This window comes from Lepidothrix coronata, unplaced genomic scaffold (genome assembly GCF_001604755.1).
Source record: "Lepidothrix coronata isolate B3197 unplaced genomic scaffold, Lepidothrix_coronata-1.0 Scaffold275, whole genome shotgun sequence".
Classification (NCBI taxonomy): domain Eukaryota; kingdom Metazoa; phylum Chordata; class Aves; order Passeriformes; family Pipridae; genus Lepidothrix; species Lepidothrix coronata.
In genome coordinates this window covers 650,527-671,656 of record NW_016690455.1, presented here as the reverse complement: position 1 = coordinate 671,656, position 21,130 = coordinate 650,527, and the positions used below count along the sequence as shown (strand labels likewise).

Below are 21,130 nucleotides of genomic sequence, written 5' to 3'. Positions count from 1 at the left end.
GAGCAAGCTTGGACAGTGGCAGTGAGGTCCTCAGAACGTAGGTTTGTTTAGAGTGACCTTCTCTTAGATGGATTGCCTCACAGGGCTGACGAGCTCCATCTGCCCGGGGGGCCGGGAATCGAACCCGGGTCGCAGCGGTGAGAGTCCTGCACCCTAACCACTAGACCACCAGGGGCCCCAGGCCATGCGGAATAGACCTCTTATTAAGTATCACCATTTTTGACTTCTTATATAACAAGTTTCTGTCTATCCCTGGCTGAGTTACAATGATTATCACAAGTCTACAGACTGGAAACTCCTTTGGGAAGGGACATTTATCGACTGCAGTTTGAGAAAATACAGAAAATGTCATGAGAAAAGCCAAACAAAGTATTCACTCCTCACACACAACCACCAAAAACCACCCCCCAAAGAAAACCCCAATCAGAAACCAACAAAAACAAATCCAAGGACCAAACCCTGCCCACTGATTTAACCAGTGGCCACTGCTTCATCTTCGCTAGAAGACTCAAGCTCCCCTTCCTCATGTGCTCTGAGCCCATCAGAAACTAAAGTATTCTCAGCATAACCTGGCATATAAACAGTGCTCTGCAGACATGGGGTGCAACAAGAAGACAGCTGTATCACAATATCAGTTGTACAAATGGCACTGAATAAGCATTTGTTTTGTTTGACTTCGTTCTGGTTTTCTCTGCCTTGGATCAGTTTGCTTGCAATGGACCATCTCTGCTAATTTTAGCTGCAGTCCTCAGTCATTCTGGATCAAGAGAAATCCAAATACTTTCTCAGGAACCCATACTCACAGGCATATAACATCACACTGCTTAACTCTAAGCATGCTGACAAACCAAGTTTGCATATTCTTGCTACAGGCAACGTAGAGAAATCTGAGTTCTCTTCATACCACAGTCTAGCAGTGATGCATAAAAAACAATCAAACCCTGAAGTGAAGAAACATTAACTTCATGCTCCCTTGTGATACAGCATTATAGATATGGGAGAATAAAGCAAAAACAGCCAACACAAAGTCAGTTTGGATGCATGGCCCGAGGAAGAGCTGTGCGACCCAACTTCCACAGCCTGTCGTGGAAAACAGAAATGTGAGGCCTTCTTTCTGGCAAAGTGGGCTGACAAAAAGGTTTGCCAAGACAGTTAAATTTTCTTGCTGCCACAGCTGTCAGAGAGCACTCCTGCCTGGCTTGTCACTTGTCTTCAAAAACTAAAGGAGAAGTTCCACAAAAAAAAGTTAATCTCTTTTCCTCTTTTCTCCCCCCCTCCCCCAGAGCTAAAAATTATTAAAAAAAGCATAGGCAACTATAAAAGCCATCAACAAGAGAGAGGAGTGAGTACAATTAAATAAAGATAGTAATGTAACCCCCAAATTTCAGGCAGACAATTGAACACAGTATCCAGGGGTTGATTTCAATATAAGCAAGGTTGCAAAAGCATCATGTTACAATCTAAGCCTTAAGAGCAAGTTTCTTTAGACAGTCATATCAAAATATTAATTTCCTAATGCAGGAAAGAAAGCAGTTCAAAGCTCCAGCTGAAACATGTCTGTCTGAGTAATCATCTAACCTTTGTTCACTGTTAAAAGCTCGGTGGACTTTGTTAATGTTTATAACATTACAAAGCATTAGGCCTCCATGAATTGCTTACCTCCTCATTTGGAACTGGGTACAAAGACTGATGTTGCTTTTCAATGAAAGAAGAAACTTCTAAAATATCTTGTCAGCTCTAGCCAAAGAAATATTCTTCAGAAGAACTACAGAGCTCTTCAGTTCCAGAACAGTACAGATCCCATGATCTTAGAGCTACTGCTCATGGGTTTATCCCTTGATGAAAGTACTGCCAGTGACATAGGACATGAGTGGGACAACTCTAGAACCACCTTTAACATTTCTCAGTAGTTACATCATGTCTTTTATGAATCAAAACAATTTTACTAATGTTAATGTCAGAATTATCTTCTGACACAAAATCCACAGAACTTTGTTACAACTGTAAAGAATTAATTAGACCTTCACCAGCCTAACACTTTCTTTATAGATGATATTTAAACAAAATAGTACTGCTTTGACAAAGCACAGAGGTCAAATGAATCGGCTTATACAGGCCAGCTAATCAAGTGTATGCCAGTGTACTGTGGACACATTATCCTGAAAATATATTAATAGCTGCATGCCAGTCCTACTTCAAAGAAAGTTATGACTTGCACAGTAGCTAAGTCTTCGTAATCACAAACACACAACTTCCTTAACTCCTGGAAATGCGTATTCAGAGTTTAAGAGGGAAAGTGTGGAGACAAAGCCCCATATGTGACTTATTTTCTGCCAAGGGCAAAAGACATCAGGCATTCTCAAAAGGACTGAGATGACTCTGAACATTTTAGAGGAGGATATTCTGAGCACATTCAGCAAAAATCCACTAAGAACTCAGGAGTCAGAGAGAGCTTCCACAGAAATGATAACAGCTCCTTTCAAAAAAAAATAATCAGGGCAATTATAGAGGAAAAAGTGCATACACATAAGGAAATAGGACAGGACAGAAGAAAATAGTTGGCAGAACATCAAGATTTTTAGATTCAAATTGGGAAATACATTGCCTTCATTTTCCTCATTTCTCTCGAGCTGTTAGCAATCCATAATATATTTTGCATCTTTGTAATATTGTTCCTAAATTAAGTAGGATTTACCAAATGCTTTAAGTAGATATTCTAATATTAGATACTTACTCCAAAACAAGTTAGTGGGTAGTTAACATTAGTGGGTAGTTTTGCTATCATCATAATTAAGACCTGGGGGAAAAAAAAAGGCTTTTTTGGAACTATATCAAACAGTAGTGAGGTCTATTGTCTACATACTTCTTTGAAGGTCGTCATAATGGGCCATAACAAAGGAATTGCGATCACCTTGGTTAAAATCTGATGAATTGTAAATAAAGATCACAACTGCTTATATTTGAGCTGAAGTACTTAGGTTGGAAAAAAGTATACATCCACCATCTGGTGCACAGTAATTACAGAAATTAAAACCACATTTCTGTGGCCCGCCTTTTAACAATTTTTACTGATACAGTAATACTTGATCTTCTTAGGGAACATAATCTAAAGTCATGCTGTTAAATGAACATAAGACTATCCACTGTATGGCGTAAGCAGTTCATTAAGCTGGAATCTTTAAAAACACTTGCTTGCTCCCTAGTAATAACAGAAACAGTTTCTGTAGGTTTACGTCATGCCGTTAAATTTAATCCACAGCCAAGGCAAGTTAATTTCACACCTGCTGAGCGATATCATGATGGATGGCACCACAGCAGGTCATTAATTTTCTTTCCTTTTGATTAATTTCACACCATACACTGGACACACTCTTTTGAGTTACGATGTCTGAGTGCAGTGCTTAATTCTTGCAAAGGGCTAAATCAGTTTTTGACTGCTTGCCAAAATGCAAAGAACCCAAATGTGATACAAGTGAAAGGAAGCTTCACTAGGCTTGGCACTGAACTCTGATATGGCTACAGGTGTGGCATCAGTAGTGCAAATAGCAGTGAAACTACTAAAACAATCAAGAAGTTAAATTTAGCACCTTTTTGCCCCAGAAACCCTCCCATCAGTTGGTTACTGACTTTACACCTAACAAGGCATAAAGATTTACTAAGACTACCATATCTCTTGTTTTAAAAAAAAAAAATCAAAATTACACAAGGTGAAAGAAGAGGAAGGAAAAGTTAACATTCAAAGATGACAACAGCAGCCTCTGTTGCCACCAGAGCAGAAGGGGACGCTGCAGTCATTTTGTCCCTCGGTAGTCAGTGAAGACATCTGGGGCCTTTGGAGGCCTTGATACCCACAGGAGAGGGTCCAACCACAGCAGACGGCTGTGCTGAGCCAAGAGCTCACAGCAGAGAACAGGCTAATCTCTCTCCACTTATCCTGCTGCTCCAAGCCGCTCACTCTCACACCCTCCTTTGTGCTAGATGTGCCAAATCCACAGATCCCTCGATGAGCTGATTCAGATCATTAAAACAAAAGAAGCCTTTTTCTTACATTAGCTATCTGCTTGTTTTGCAAACCAAGCTGTCTAACAGATGGGTCAGGTGTGTATCGGAGCTTGTGAAAATGAAAAGGAGAAACTGTATCTTTTGGTAGCAAGGAACTGTTTAGCTTAGCCCTTCTCCCCCTTTTAGGGAGCGATTCAAAGCAGCAGCCCCAAAAGCCTCATCCTCTCTATTGACTATGGAAGGACCTGAGCTTCTTAGACTCAGATTAAGATGTGCTTTTGTCCCTTCTTTTCCCTTTCTCCATGCACCCCAACAATCTACAGCACAGCTAATATCAGGGAACCGTTATTGCTCGTAACTCCTCCAAAGCTTTCTCTCTCTTGTTCTTACTTTCTGATCATGAAGAATAACATTTAGGAAACACAAAAGCCCTCATACTTACCAGCAGCCATTTTTGGTAACAGCAAATGTTGCAATGAAGTCAAAATAGTGGAGAGAGTGACATGGAAAATAATTCTATGATTTGACAAATGTAAATCACGTAGGACACGTGATTCAGTATGCATGGCTTAAATCTCTCAGTGTGACAGGCTGAGGAGAGGAAGGCACAAGCTATTCTGGATCCATCTGTGCTAGCAGACTTCTCCAACCAGAAGTCACTGCCCCCTCACATCTGCCCATGGAATTAACCTGAGTGTTCCTTAGACATTTCAGTCAAAACAAGTTGGGCAATAATTAATTTGGTATTTCATCTACCAAGCTGGTCTGGCTATTTTGATTAGCATAGTTCAAGCTGTATAGACTGGCCCTTCTGTAAAGATTGCAGGAATCTTTCCTAAAATCATTCTGTTGTCCTCTTCTGGTTCAGCATACTGACTGACATTACCACTCACGGTCAATTACTTGATCAAAGGCTCCGCATAAAGCTTGAATAGATGCTCATTTCATGTGTTATAATGGTACCTGTTTATTTGCCAACATGCAGTTTTCAGCATGAACTGTAAAATTTTACTGTCAACTCCTATAAAGAACCAAAACACAGGATGAACTCGAAGCTGGATTAGTAGGACTTAGCTGCTGAATGGAAATTCAAAGCAAATTATCTCAATCATCACAAGCTGCAAGCAACTCCCATTGCTGGCAACCAATTATGCCAATTCTGGCAGTCAGGAGTATCAAAGGAAGGGTTACAGCTCAAACATCATTTGCAGCAGTATGTACCTCTTCCTCATCATCACATGGTTCCTGCAATGAATGGGAAACTGAACATTTCAGTCCTTTCCCCAATTACCCAAAACACAGTATAAAAAAAGAGTCTGAGAGAGAACTAGGTTTTTGATGTCTACATTTTTGGATGTCTAGAGGACACCTAAGTGTACTTCCCTTTGTATCTCTCGGTTCCGAAGGTCTGCAGAATAAACAACTCCCTTTCTACCTAAGGTAGCTGTTATCTACCTTTGTAGCTGTTGTCTCTCTGGCCTCCTTCTCCCTACAGAAACACGCAATCATTCTCCTCTTTCCTCAGTTTGGCCTTTTTCAGGTGCTTCAGGAAACCGAAAACCCAAAAAACACACAGGTCATGCTGCTCAAACTATCAGCTTCCTCTCCTTCCCTGAAAAGGGTGGTACTTTCAATGAAGAGACACTTAACCTGCCTACATATCATCTGAAATTAGGAAACAAAAGAAGCCCAACTGTCAAGCCAGGTCTTAAAATGTGGGGGGTTTTTTCCATCTCACAAAGATAATAAATAATTAAGGTGAAATTTCCCCTAAGTGCATAGATTAATGCTTACCAAATCCCTTTAATTATTACAGCAATTTGTGAACTAAAACCTAAGTGCAATAAAGAATGAATTTTAAATTGCTATATGTTTGCATATATTCATTATGCACATCACCATATGTCAGGCAGAATCTCTGAAGGTAAATCTCAAACAAGTGATTACCACTGAAGCAACATGATGGAGAATAAAGTAGACAAGTGATATATTTAGCTTCATCCTATCTGTGTCCCTAGAGAAAAGTGTTCCTTCTAGTGTGGGAAGTGGAGGGGGAAAAAAAAAAAAAGGCTAGAAAATTAAAACATGTTTTTCCCCAATACTAATGACCCACTTTAAATAGTCTTACGTAACTATAAAATGAGATTATATTTGCCTTGTCATGGATTTAATCTTATGTTTTCTAGTCTGAACCATCTCAGAAGGTTATTTACCTCACTTGCCTACCACAGTTTTCTGAACTTTCTCAGTTAAAGAAATAGTCTGTCTCCATCTTTTCAAACCAATTAAATAAAAAAAGACAAACCTGGTGAGGTAATTTTGCACTTGGCTGAACTGTACAAGGATTATATAATCTGAAGCCATATAATTATGTTAAATACCTGTTACTCTCTTCTTAAGTTTTCATCAGCCCTGGAATTCCCCCATGTGTGCTCTTCAGCGTGTTCTCAAGCATGAATATTGAGCTTTTCTCCCTCCAGTGCTGGGAACACAAGTCAGTTCTTAGAACACTTGCTATAAACTGAAGCACTGTCATTAAATGAAATGGTTTTCCAAAAACAAGCAGAAACAGATCCACTTTGGTAAGTATTTTCTAAAAAGGGCAAAGAAAACTTAGCATTTACAAATCTCTGCCACTGCAACAGAAGTCAGTCTAGATGTTGTTCGTAATTGTATGGATGGAAGAGAAAAAAGCGTACCTTCTAGCAGAAATTCTTGCTGTGTACCAACTAAAAGCTCCTTCACACACTAGATAGACATTAATATAATTTGAAAACACCTCCCATGTACAACAAAATATCCACATATTTGCCAAACATTATATGAACAAGAGGGACAAGATTTACAAGGCAGTTAAGTCAGAATTCCAAGGTCCATTGAAACACATTAGGTCAGTATTTAACTTAGTTCTCTTGTGTTTCAACAATACAGATGCACTATAAGAATATAAATGTAAGCATGAAGGCTTTCTTCCTCCTTCCCCACAACACTAAAAAAAAAATTAAAAAATATTTCCTAAATAGCATCCTAAAGCCATATGGTTTCCAGAATCAGAAAAGAAATTCAGTAGACACTATTGTCCCTCTCTAGAATGGTGACAGTGAAAAACTGTGTATTTTCATCTAACAAGATCCAAATTTTCTTCCTAGAAGGAAGTTCATATTAGCTAGGTAAATGCACATGACACAAAATAAACCTACAACCCTGAGACATGAATACTCATCTATAAATTCACTTGCAGACAATGCATCTGAAAACTATTACAATCCAGCAGTTAATGTAAATGCACAAGGCTGCCAAAAAGATCACTTACAGCTCCGAGCAGAATTTAAATGGTCTTGAAACAGTACCATAGTAGTAGCAGAGAGTAAACCAGAGACTGACACTACCACAGATGAATGCATTTCTTTACTGTTTAGTCAAACCTAATGAAGAGACAAGGATAGGTAGAGATAGAGGAATAGATTTTCTAATATTATGAAAATACTCTTCTCTTTCCACTCACTGGGGAAACTTGCTGGCAAATGTATCTTTAAAATTTGATACAAAATTTTAAGCCCTGTATCACTGGGCTACATTGATATATCTCTGCAACAGCCAGGATTTGACACATAACCTGCAAATAACTATTCAAGGCGTTATCTTGGCACATTTCAACACACAGAGCAGACCATTTGCTTTGTAAGCTACAACCACCAGGATCCAACACAGACCATCCTACCACTGCATCATATCTTAACCCATGGCTTAGACCTGGGTTCCACTGCCTGAAGCAGATAAATGTGCACTTGAGCCACGAGTGTGCAGAGGACAACCGTACCTCTAACTCTGGGGGTACACACCGAAACCCAACAGGGCCACTCAAGTGACTCAGTGGCTGCAAGAGTTCAAGGCCAGGCCAGGTTGGTTGGGGCTTGGAGCAACCTGGCATAGTGGAAGGTGTTCCTCTCCACGGCAGGGGGTTGGAATGAGATGAGCTTTAAGGTCCCTTTCAACCCAAACCATTCTGTGATTCATTCTATTATGAGGTCTGGTCTTAAAGAGAAGAACTGTTCAAGCTACTACCCTGACAGAATAAAGGAAACATTTTTTTCAGTAACATTTTCCTCTGTATTTCAGAGGAATATGATATTTTTTTCTACAGCTTTTATCAATAGCTTCCAGACTTTACTCCAATTTAGGCTGCTCTTTTAATGCTGAGAAAGGTCATATCCTATAGTTTGGACTCAATACAGGTTTAGGTCTGAAGAGTGCTTTGGAAGTCATCTCTTATGTTCTTATAATAACTATTTTGATCCAAAATTATTATTGCATAAAGTAATTTTGGTATATGAATTTTTAACTATTTTATTTTCCAAATCTCAGAAAGTATCTGACCTTCAAGACAGCTGAGCAAGTAAGTTGTTTTCCCCACAGTTAAAGGTTTAATTTAACTCCTAACCTCTCTCTAATTAACTGCATTCTTCCTGCTCTTCATTCTCAAGTTTGCTTTATGTTAAAGAGAGCAGTACCTGACCAGTTAATTTAATGACTCCTTAAGAACACCACCTTGTAAAATTCTTTAAAACTGGAAGGATTTTTCCTTCATTTAGTTTAAAAAATAAAAAGCAAAACCAATTATTGCTTCATGGCTTTAAGTATCTAGCTGCTATGACATTCACAATTCCACATTAGACACCTAAAATATGTTTACAATGAAAGTTCAAGGAGAGACTCAAAATAGCCAGCTTACGAAAGAAGCAGCTTAATTATGAAATTAAAAGTTAGCATAGATTTACCAGACATTTCAGAAGACAGTATTTGAAAAGTTGTTTAAATTCAGATTTATTTGATGCCTTGTTCTGCTCAGCTTTCCTACATTCTAACAGATCATTGAGACAATATAAAGTGTCAAACTTACATTCTATTTTAGTCCAACACTTGAAGTCAAGGAGTTCAGTAAATAAAGACATTTCCTAACTGGTTTAATAAAGAATCAGGTTACACTAACTGAAAAAGAATTTCAGAAGTACACTTTCAGGGATGGGAAGGAATGCATGCGATAAAGCTTATGTGTAATGTGTGTTAAAAAACTTTAAGTCATATGGTGAAATCTCATCCTTGAAGATGAGATGTTTGAAGTAAAAAGGCAAAAGTCACTCAAGAGTCTGGACTGAGATGGAAATCATGGGTTTTTTTACACACACAGCATAGAATACAGAAAGCCTTCCTCACACATAACTGAAATTCAGCTTGACCAACAGCTAAAAACAACACAATGCCAAAGCCAAAATAAGAAAATTAATTGAGAAATAGGTGAATTAGAACCTTCTGAATAGGTGAATTATAACACCTTCTGAATAAGAGATTACATACACTGAAATCTTCACAGCCTAATAGAAGGCTACTTCCAGGGCTGAACAGAACAGAAAATACATCTGTTGCCTGCATAGCTCCTGAAGACCAAACGAAAAGAGAGCACAACATGATTAGCCCTTCAGTCTTGTAGGGTGTGGAACAGCGGAGGCAGTGGGAAAAGCAATAAATAGGTAGCAGTGACAAAGAAACATGCTTCAAATGTGTGATTCTGTGATTCTGTGAAATTACACCAAGTAGGGAAGGAAGGCAACAGACACAAGCCGAGATGGAAAGAAAGGGTAGGACCAAAACCCTGAAACCTGTTACACAGTATTCTGGTACATTTCTAACACTCCTCATTTTTAATTTTTTTTTTTTTAACCAGTTTTACAGCTCAAACACTGTTGTACTTTCCCTGACAGTCTAAATAAATCTTATTAAGGAAATAGAGACCTTAACATCATAATAAACTGGACAACTATTAGCAGTGCACTCAGCCACACATCCAAGATAGTGAGACTATATTAGAAAAAAAAAAAAAGGATAATAACAACATTTGACAGATTTCTTCCTCCATTTGTCAAATGCAAGGATGGCAGAGCCGGCCAGTAAAAAATAAACAATGAAAAGGTTTTAATTCTGCATTTTTGTGGCCTGGACAAACATCTTTATCCTGAGCAATAGGCTTGATCCCCATAGTACAGGCAAGGTAGACACTGCAAGGTTCCTGGAGTAATTTCTGCCAAACTACAATGCTGCATCAGCAGCCTTTTTAATTAAATGTCAAATTTTAGTTATTTAAAGAATAAAGTGGGTGGCATATTTAAAAATACTCTGTAGGTTGTCAAAGGGGAAGAGTACACCTTCATTAAAAAACTATTTTCATAATACACACCCAAAATCAATAGTTGGAAATCTTAGTTGTATATTAGGAATTTATACAGTGAGAAGGATTTTTTTTTTTAATTTGAATAAACAAACATAAAAATGTATATTGAAAATACTTACACAGACTAAGTCTTCTGGCAAAAAAAACCAAACAAAACAACAAACACCACATTAATTTGCTACATAAAACTGGGGCCATTTGACCCGCTGGACAGAGCATTAACCAATATTAACCCTCTACTAAACTAACATTTTAAGAAGTAATAAGAACACAATCTTCTAAATTAGACTGATGTTCAAACACGTCAAGCCAGTACTGTCACTGAAAGCTGCATCATTATCCTCCTCCAGCCTCCTTGGCCAGCCTGTATGGCTGGAAGGTGAGGACAGGAGAGGAATGGTGTTGTTTTGAAACATGAACAGCCAAATGCCAGAAAGCCGTTTACAGCCACAATACTTTGTCAGCCAGGTCACTGCACTGGCATGTAAATGCATTGATAAGAAATGGAGAGGGATTGGTGTGAGGAAACAAATTTCATCTAACTGCAGTTTGGTGAAGATCAGGAAGACATTTCCATATAAAAGCACCACCAAGTGCTGGTGTTAATTCTCCTGCATTAGAGGAACAGAATATTTGATTACCATAAGGTAGAACAAATTATAAAAGAGTGTTATAATACTACTGAGTTACACAGAGTATTCTGAACACCATATCCTGAAGTAATAAGCCTTCAGCTGGGCAACTGAATTCAAGATTGCCATATCCACTGGGAACAATACTCAAGGGTAGAACAGACCTGAGGTACAAACAACAGTCTGACCGGAGACCAAAACAATTCTAACAAAACTGCATACTAACAGTGGATGGGGAAAAAATGCATACTTCAAGTACATGGGATGCAGAAAACTTGCACTTCAAATGTAGGGGGGAAAAAATGCCCCTGCTAATTTATATTTTTTAAACCCCAAATAATGAGCAAGTAGATTCTTCAGATCTCCATCTAAACTCCCTTTTTAAGCCTAAGTAACACAAAATTTATGTAGAACAATTTTCCTCATATATATAAATTACAATACTATTTTTCAAGTACAGCTCTTTTAAAATTAATCTTTTTTTTTTTCATTTATAAGACTCACTGTTTTCTTTGCTCTAGATGTGACCACTTACATGCCAATATCTCAGTAAGTAAGAAAATGTTCTCAGACATGTTTTAAGTAACTTAACAGTGGCATTCTTCTGTAACATTACACAGTGCACAAGCTATGCAACTGGTACATATGGAAACTACGATGCCAGGAAATGAATCAAGGTACAAGGACTTTAATAGAAGCTGAACAGAAGCTAAACCTGTTACAAGCATTTGCTGTGCATCAGCCAGTACAACCCTCAAAGGAAAGTTTAAATGTACACTTGGGCCTCATTGTACTAGTTTCAACATACAGAGCCAGAGGTTTAAATAGCATCAGCTCCAAAAGAGCTTAAGTAAACTGCAATATGCCTTTTACACCAGTACAGAACTTTACCCACTGCAGTTAAACTCTCGTTACATCCAATCCTTTCACCATAGGCTGGTGGCAAACTGAATCCCTGCTGGTAATTTATCAACAGTGCTGAAACAACTGCTCACTTATTGGACATTCAGGAGCCAGCCTGGATCAGCTACTGAACTGAAATTCCAAACTTCCAGTGGGCAGGTACTATTTTCACAGAACTTCATCTCAGATGCAAGTATGCAGCAATCTGTAATGGACTCCAGCAGAGGCACCAGGTCCTCATGCATCTTCCAGCCTGAAGCTCTTCCTTGCTCCCTCAAATATTTTTTAACTTACCTTGGTGAGAATTTTGGTATGGCAGGTCAGGTGAAAGTTACTGTAACCTTTTCCCCAAAGGAATCATGGGTAGCCCTATTAGGTTATCAATCCAGAACCCAAGGAGAGTCACTTCAGAGACTCAAAGACTTCAGAAAGATTAACAACTGGAGCCAAAAAAATGAGACCTGCCCAAGGGGTCTCACACCATCGAGATCTAGATTCAGTCATACGTCAAATCTTTTAGTCAAACTAAAAATTCACGCAACCTGGTTTCATTTCTCACACCATTAAAAAATTCGAAAGTTTTTATTTTATTGATTATTCAATTTCTTGAACACATGAATGCTAAGCTACTGAAAAAAAGTATTCTAACAAGAAATTCAGGTTACTAACCTACCTATAAGGAGCAGAACTTATCTTTCAAGATAAGTTATGCTAACGAAACAAAGAATTTTTTTCCTATAAATAAACTCTATTGGTATTTAACAAAATGCCTATTAGAAATAACAATCTAATATTTTAATTTAAAGCATTACCATAAACATATTTAAAGTATAACCATAACATATGGTAACTTGATTACAGGCTCTTAAAATTAGGCTAAGTGTTCAAAACTGGTTGATTTTATCTATAAGTAAAATAGCTGTTAGCTTGAGCAGAAAAGACACTGGAAGTATTCTCCTCCTGAACGTTTTTTTGCAGTCTAGTAAATGAAAAGCAGCTGTATAACACAAATAGATATGAAGTGTAAACAGAATGATACTGCATTTCACCATGCTCTTGGAGGATCAATAATACTGATTGAGAAACTGCATTTCATGAAAAGAAACACAGGGAAGTAAACTGCTCACTTTTACAAGGACTTAGAAAACCAAATCAATGTGCTAAGGGACTGATTGTAATAATGTAATTTTAATAATGTGGTCAAATATCCTGTAAAACCTAGACTGAAGTCTGAGTGGCAAAATTGAGAAATCTTTTTTTAACACTCCACAGAGTGTTCTCCATCCTTTTGCTAGTCTGTCAGATCAGGAAACACAAATACCGATTTCGCTGACTAAATCTTGCCAAAATACAGGAGTGACAATACTTAATTAAATCTAAGAAGAAATAAAGCATTAAATATTCTAATTTGGCTACATGTCTATTCAAATTTAATGCCCAAGATCTAAATTAGTTTGACTTACAGACAAACAGTTTGGGTGCTTCAAAAGCCTTTCTCAAACAACTCAATTTGTTCAGTACTCCAAATATTTTTTTTCAGATTTTTCCTGATCTCTCTGGAACTTTTTTCCATGACCCCTGCAACAGAAATAAGTATTTTAACATTTCCTACTTTCTCTTCCATCAACACATAGAAACTGAGAAATATTCATTTTTCTGCTCCTTCTCACTGCTTGCAATGGTGCCTTATTTGGAACTGCTCTCCTACTTGTTTCTTAAGCATCTTATTGCTAGCCAAGGAATAGCCCCATTCATTTTGCAGTCCCTCTTTCTGCCAAAATCAACTGTGAATGCACTATATGTCTACCATTGGCCAAATGCATTTTTGTCAGGGTTGTGAGAGTGTTTCAAAAGCTGAGAGGCTGGAGGTTTTGGAAGTGTGCCTTATTTTGTGTGTGTGTATGCCTTCGTGTCTGAAGTAGATAGGAAAGTTTGTATTCAATATAATGTATTAGAACCTAGAGAGAACACTGAGGTCAAGCTCCTTCATCTTTACAGCAGGAGTTTGCCAAATAGGTGTGGAAGTTCCTCTGTCAAGAATATTTCATGTATTTCCTAGGCCTGAAATACATCTGTCTACTTAGTTTCTCTTTTTTTTTTTTTTTTCCCCAGGGAGAAAGTTCTTTTGCCAGGTGGCTCAGAAATTCCAAGATCAGGTAAAAAAAACCCCAACCAACCAACCAACCAAACACAGAGCAAGATAATACTCTATATTCCTTCTAAGAAAAGGGGGCCCATTTTTATGCACAACTCATACTAAACACAAGACAGAAAGAAAACTCATCCCGAGAATCTGAGGTGATGAATATCTGGTTGCTGCTGTCTGATGAATGTTTCTAGACATATTCTATGTTTTCTGTATATATTGCTATTTTAATTATTAAAACCAGCAAGCTTCAATTACATCAAGAGAGAAATGAGCATATAAAATCCACATTATGAGAAGCAAACTATTTCATGTTCATATTACTTGGAGTAATATTTTAGGGGCATTAGTACTGGAAGCATTTCTTCTGGGCAGAAAGAGCCTTCACACTACAGTGCACTGAAACAGTGTGGGACTTTCATTCTACAGTTAGGTCATGCAAACACTTTCACTCAGCATTCAGTACAATCTTATTACAGTGCCTTGGTATAGAATGAATAAACAATGTCAAACCTGGATAACCACCAGGTTAGAAACATTCCTCACATTTATTCCAGGTTTTGGGTTGTGAGGGTTTTTTTTAAAACTTCCAGAAAAAAAGTAACTAATTGATATGACTGAATTGGATACAAAGGTGTAGTGGTACAGCATAAAACTTTCTTGAGCAACTTAGAACTAGTATTTTCATTCTTCTTAATCTACAATATAGAAAATTAAGTCATTGCACAAACTGTACTTGAACAGGGCCTATCAAGAAAGACTCATGGAAGTTACTTAAAAAGCTTGTTAGGAGGTAGATAATCTGTTCAAATATTTTTGTTATGAATACTATATCAAGGAGTTATGTATATTTTTAACTCATGTATCCCAGGCAGACAAGTTTTATGTGACTAATGAAATATTTCTGATAAACCACACATTTTACACTTCATTTTACCAAAACAATAAAAAAAAAAAAAGGAAAAGGTCAAAATAGCAGAGTAAATACAAGTTTAGTTATGTAGGTCCTTAATATCTGAAATTATGTTCAAAGCATATTACATGCATTCTGCAGAGTTCAAGGGAAACTTCCAAAAACTGCATTGAACTGTATTATTTCTCAGCAGAAAAGGAACGGACAGAGAAAGAGAGGTGACAGAAAAAAAAAAAAGAGAGGGATAAGACACAATTTTAAACTCCAGAGAACCACTGCCTAAGTGAATATAAGCAGATGCCTTTGCATTAACAAGGATCTCCTGTAAGAGTGTGTTAATCCACTCTGGTCACACATATTGCAGACAAGAGGACTATCACATAATATGGTAGAGTCCAAAGGTTCAGAATCTTGAAATGGGAAATGGCTAAAAAGCTTCCAGCTCACAAAATATAATCTTAGGCAGGCATGATAATTCACTGCACCTTGTACCTTTTATGACAACTTAAAATCATAAAATCATTTAAGGTGGGAAAGGTACTTGAGATTATCGAGTCCAAAGTCTTTGAATACTTCCAGGAATGCTGACTCAACCAGTCCCCTGGGCAGCCTGTTCAGGTGCCTGACAACCCTTTTGGTGAAGACATTTTCCTAGCATGCAATCTACTACTTGATTAGTAGCTTTCTGAGAATGTTTTGCTAGAACCTCAATATAGGCTATATAAAAAGCTGAACCAGTCATGGTGCATTTATGAAGAGAGCAACACAACCTTAATAGATAATGGAAAACAAGCAGCAATAAACTTCATTACCTAACTCTACCAAGACTGAAAGAAAAGGTTTTAATTGTAAACTATTCTAGGGAAACATAAAGGAGCACATTACATGTCAAAAATTATATATATAAATAAATGTAACAAACTACACTACGCATGAGCAACTACCAATAAAAATAAAATCAGGTTCAGCCTGCTACTTACAATCTAGGAAAATCCCTTTGTCTCAAGGACAAGGTCAAAAGAGGTGGTTGATAGCTTTGAAAGATTAGAGGCTTTTATTAGGATATAAAAATCAGTAAGACAAACGTCAGTAGGTTAGATTAATAACCAAGGTTAAACAGTTTGGAATGCCTGTGGGATGTATGAAGAAATACAGTTAGCTAACAGGAATAAGAGGTCCTTGTGAGACTCAAAGGGCCAGGATCACAGGATTCTTAACTCATATAAACCATAAATAATAAATCAAATGAATCACACCATTGACTTAAACGTTCCTCAGGAAAATGATTTTGCTACTTAAGAGTACTCTAAGAGGGAATCCCTGTCCCCCAGATTAATTTTCTCTTCTCTGTTCACTGCAGTGTCTCCCTAGTACACAAGCCAACACAGATGCACTATTACACCATCGCTTTAGCAGAAGTTTCTCAAAGGAGCTACACCCTGGTCTGAGTGCATAGATAGATCTTGGGATTGAAGGATTGACCTGATTAAAGCAGACTAGACTTCTCCTTGTGGGAAGATAAGAACAAAACCCCACAAATTCATCTCAAGAGAGCTGAACCATTCCAGCTTAAATAAAAGAATAAGGCTATCTGCTCCGATAAAAGTTTGCATTGTCACAAAAAGCCACTGCCTCTTACCTGGGAGGCTGTGTCAGCACTTGTGTCACCAATTCTTCATCATTATGGTGGCTCCTCCTCAAATGCCACCCATTAAGAGAGCCTATGTCAGTATCCAAAACCCTTCAACTGAATTAGTCTAAGGTTGTACAAAACTCTTTGTAGCCACGAATTACAATATGTAAATTATCGATTCACATGAACAAATCAGAAATAGTAAAAAAAAAATAGAAGTGATGGAAATCAAACCACTATACTAAAACACAATCTGAACGAGATTTATTCCTCACAGAAGTTATACTTTCTTACATTACAGGTCTGGGCTCTTCAAGAAATGAAAGTGAAACAGATAAGGAACTTCAGAAGTGAAACTTCAGTATTCTATGCCAATAATAGGAGGCTTAAAAAGGAAAACAAGGGGGGTTTGAGTGTGCATGCATACATGCAGAGGCAAATACAAAGGTCCACTTTTTCTTCTGAAGTATGGAAGATGAGATTTATTAGGTTTTGGTGGGGTTTTTTTTGTTTGTTTAAGTTCATGTGCATATGTGGTATATGAAACACAGAGATGCACAAATATTAACTTTGCCAAAGTAGAGAGGAATAAAGAATGACCTTATTCCATTCCAGTTGAGAATTTTTTGAAATTGAGGATGCAGTAATTGCAAAACTGCCTGATTCCTGAAAAAGTTTCCACTCATCAGATTCCCAGCTGATTAGCAGCGTGCAGCATATTCATTTCCTTCAGCAGATGCTTCCGATGTTCGTTACCGAGAATTGCTGCTGGAGTACTGCTCTGGTTCCAAAAGAGGCTAAGCAGAAGAGTTCAGCAGACACTTTGGGAATAATATAACTGAAAATACTATCAGCACCTAGCACTCTGATATTCATCAGTGTATTTCTTTCCACCCTCTATTTAAGAGGCTATGCAAACACTAAGTCAGACAATCTGTTGGCAAACAACCATAATGTTTGCCACTGGATCTCCCTTATGACTGCTCTTCCTATCAAAAAAACTGAACTAATTCTCCCATCCTATCATGAAACACTAAGACAGTCTCCTTTAGATCTCAGTCTGCTCAAAACATGAACACTATATTCACATAAGCCTTCAAAACACCTACCACATAGCTAATAATCAAGTTACAATATCAGCGAAGGACAACGACGACTCCTGAAGTTCTAATGAAATTTCAAAGCCAAGATGAGGAAGAAAACTGCATACTAAGCTATTTTATTCAACAAAAGCAAAACCAGAGTGAACTTGTTGGATGATGGCAGCATACAACACCAAAAATGTAACCCAGTAAATGAATTTTAAAAAAATTAATTTAAAAGTTGAAGGGAAACGAGCACTAATAAAATCCCACATATTATTTCAAGCATAGATGTTAACAGTATAAAGCTTTCTTTTTTATACAAGGGAACAGAACGGAATCTGGTTGGAGGGAGATGACTTAAAACTGGAGAGCAATTGTCTTTATTCAAAGTCATTTTAAGAATTCAGAACACTTCATTATTTTGCCAGATTCTATTTCATGAAGCAGATTAAGGATTTTACATGATTTCCACCCAGTGTTGCTGGCTGCTTCCCAAGTTTTAGGCAGTTTAGTTTGGGGAGCTTAAACAACCTGATCTCCTTATATTCAGCATTCAGTCACTTTGTCTTTCAGCATCTTTTCAGTCCAGGCTGTATAAGCTGCCTTCCTCCGGGACAGCAAGATGGATTTATCACCCAGAAAAGAAGAAGCATATGTTCTTATTAAATCCTTATTCTGTTCGTACAAAATAAATCCATATTCTACAGAAGAGCAACAGAAAACAGTGTGCACACATTAAATCATGAAGCACAGACATTCTTTTCACAAAACATACTGTTCCATGGCTATTTAAAGAGTAAACTACTCCCTACATCATCTCATACAGGTAAAGATCAGGAAGCAGTAGTGAAATTTACCTTGCACGCAACAAAACCACCAGAAAAAAAAAAAGGTGAAGGTTTTTCTTCACCTACTAATATGCTTGGTACAACCAGCAGTAATTATGTGAACTGTGGGTGCTACAGCAAGGAGAGTTTCTCATGAAGTACAGTCAGAGTCATTACAGAGAGATGAAGAAAGAAAAAGGTAAATCACCCATTCAGACTAAATTGAACTTCGTGTCCCCAGGCAAAATGGTTTCAATAATAAAAAACAAGAATGAACCGGTTCCTCCTTTTTTGAAAGCTTTTTATGAAACTGCGGGAAAGTATTTTGAAAGAACCGAGATCACCTCATTGATTTAGGAGCAAAGACATACCCACAGCCTGCAAACGACTTTAAACGCTGTCCTCCTGAGGACAAAGATTAGCAGACTGAGTACCAGTGATTCCCTCCACCCTACTTGCATTTTCTACACACAAAGCTGTTTGTTGAGATAAAGCATTTGCACAGCACTAAGTCTAAATTCATTCCTGTATTTAGGATTATGAGTCATGCTGAAAAAGCTATCATACTATTTCATGGGGACAAGGTGACAGAGCTTTTTAGACAAATAAGACTGTATAATAACAAGAATTTTAAGAGAGCGCCTTCATTTAAAGAGTATTCTATCATTGCTGCAATTATCAAGAGAAATTGATGTAACAAGACCTAATGCAAGAATGGAGAATTCATTTTCTCAGGTTTGCTGACCACAATACCAGAAAGAAAAAAATATTCTCAAAAGATGAGATGATTTTGTACCACATCTGGAAAAGATGGAACTTACAGTCCTTATGTTAACAGGGAGAAAATCCTCTACCAAGATTTACTTCCTCAAAACTAAATGATATTTATTCTCCCCTAAATATATTAAAAAGTAAGTCTACCTTAAACAGCTGCTAAAACTCAAGGGAGACAATAAAACAGACCCCACAAATACTTGTTTAATGTACGTCCGCGCACCTAGACAATCACATCAGGTCACTCCCTGCTTCTCAGAGACAAGACAAATCCCTGCGATCAAACCACAATATGATGTTGATGTGTAAGAAATAACGAACCTGGCAAATGAAAAGCACTGTTATTTCCAGTGTAAAGCTCAATGCATCTCTGGAAAAAAAAAAAAAAAAAAAGTAGCAGACATGGCAGCCCAAGGCAAATTTGGCAAAGAGATGACAGCTTTCAGGAACCTTTTTCTCAAATTCACTTCCTAGAGGTTCACAAAGCATTGGAGAGGGAACAAAACCAGCAACCGGGTGGAACCGAGAGCTGGTAAATGGCATCGTCAGGGGGAGAGATTTCAACAGACTCTCGCCCGGGATTCATCCTCCCACCCACCGCACCGCCACCCGCGCTCGCCAAAACCTCCCACGGCCGCTCCGTCCCCGCGGGGCGCGCCCTGGGCGGGCTCCGCGGGGCTCCCGGGGCCGCCCCCTCCTCCGCAGACCCCCCTCCCCTGCCCCGCCGGGCCGGGGGGCGCCGCCGCCGCTCCCCGAAGGTCGTTCCGCAAGGTGACGGGGGCGGCCGGGCCGCGACGAGCACGGGCCCCGCCGCGCCGGGGCGGCTGCGGGGCGATGCCCTCCATCCCTCCCGCTCCGCACCGGGGGGCGATGCGACCGCGGCGCTGGGCGTGTGGCGGGCGGGCGGCCCCCTCGCCGGCGCGGCGACCCCCGCAGCGGGGCTGGGCGCGGCGACGGCAGCTGCACCCCCCCGATCCCCGCAGCCCGGCAGGGTCTCGGCTCACCTGGTGGCGGTGCCCGCAGGTCCCCGCGCCCAGCGCAGCGCAGCGCCCATGGCCGAGCGCGGGCGGAGGCGCGGCCGCGCCCGCCGGGGGACGGGCCAGGCGGGGGCGGGCGGGCGCCGGGGAGCGTCTGCAAAGTGCCGGCCGCGCTCGGGGAGCGGGAGGAGGGAGGGAGGGGCGGGCGAGCGGAAACGCCTGTGACAGGCACAGGCAGAGCGAGGGAGCGTCTGCAAAGTGCGCGCCCGGCGCGGGGGCGAGGGGAAAACCTCCCGGGCACGGGGATGGGCACCGGGAATGGGGATGAGCAGGGGCACCGTCACCCGTGCGCAGCCGCCGCGGTGAGTCCGCGGAGGCGGCTCCCGGCCTCCTCTGCCTCCTCCTGGCTCGTCCTCCTCCGCAAATTCATGAGGTCAGGCGCGGCTCCCGACTCTGGCAGCGATGCGGTTTTGTCCGCGGTAAGCGGACGCATTGCATCAGCCAGCGTTTTACTGAGCGTTAGACACAGGTATTTTTATTTATTCATCCACTTAGGTCGTCTTAAGAACTCTCTACAAGCTCCTAGAAGTTCACTTCTGAGAGCCATTAGCGCAAAAAAAGCTACTGTTTTTTGCAATAAGATGACTCTATTTTGTAGTGGCGAGACGGTCTCTGTTTAGCACAGCTTCAGAGCGGTCTATTTTCCCAAGCCTGCATAATGGCTAATAGAAGCTGGGTGACACCTCGTGGCCAATCCTGCTCTCTGGTATGGATAGAGGCTTCTTTCACTAGGAGAAGATCAGATCAAGATAAAAGTGAAAAAAAAAAATGTTTCTAGTTACCTCCACAGCCTAATATAAGTTAAAGGGAGATACGTATAGGTTATAATCAGATGCAGAACTCTAATCAATGTCTGTTACATATTCTTCACATGCCGTGAATCATCAGAAAATGTTTACCAAAAAAAATAAAAATCATGTAAGTGAGTATGGTTTTGGTGACAACTCACAAA

At 39.4% G+C, this 21,130-nt stretch overlaps 1 protein-coding gene across 1 annotated transcript in view; it reads right to left on the bottom strand.

Annotated features, from left to right (window-relative positions):
• The window catches only part of MGAT5 (mannosyl (alpha-1,6-)-glycoprotein beta-1,6-N-acetyl-glucosaminyltransferase), a 121,009-nt gene extending 100,789 nt beyond the window's left edge, over nt 1-20,220 (bottom strand). The window contains exon 1 of the mRNA XM_017836322.1: nt 20,146-20,220. The gene's annotated coding sequence lies outside the window, so the exon portion shown is untranslated. The remainder of the gene's footprint in view (nt 1-20,145) is intronic.
• Between the last annotated feature and the right edge of the window lie 910 nt (nt 20,221-21,130).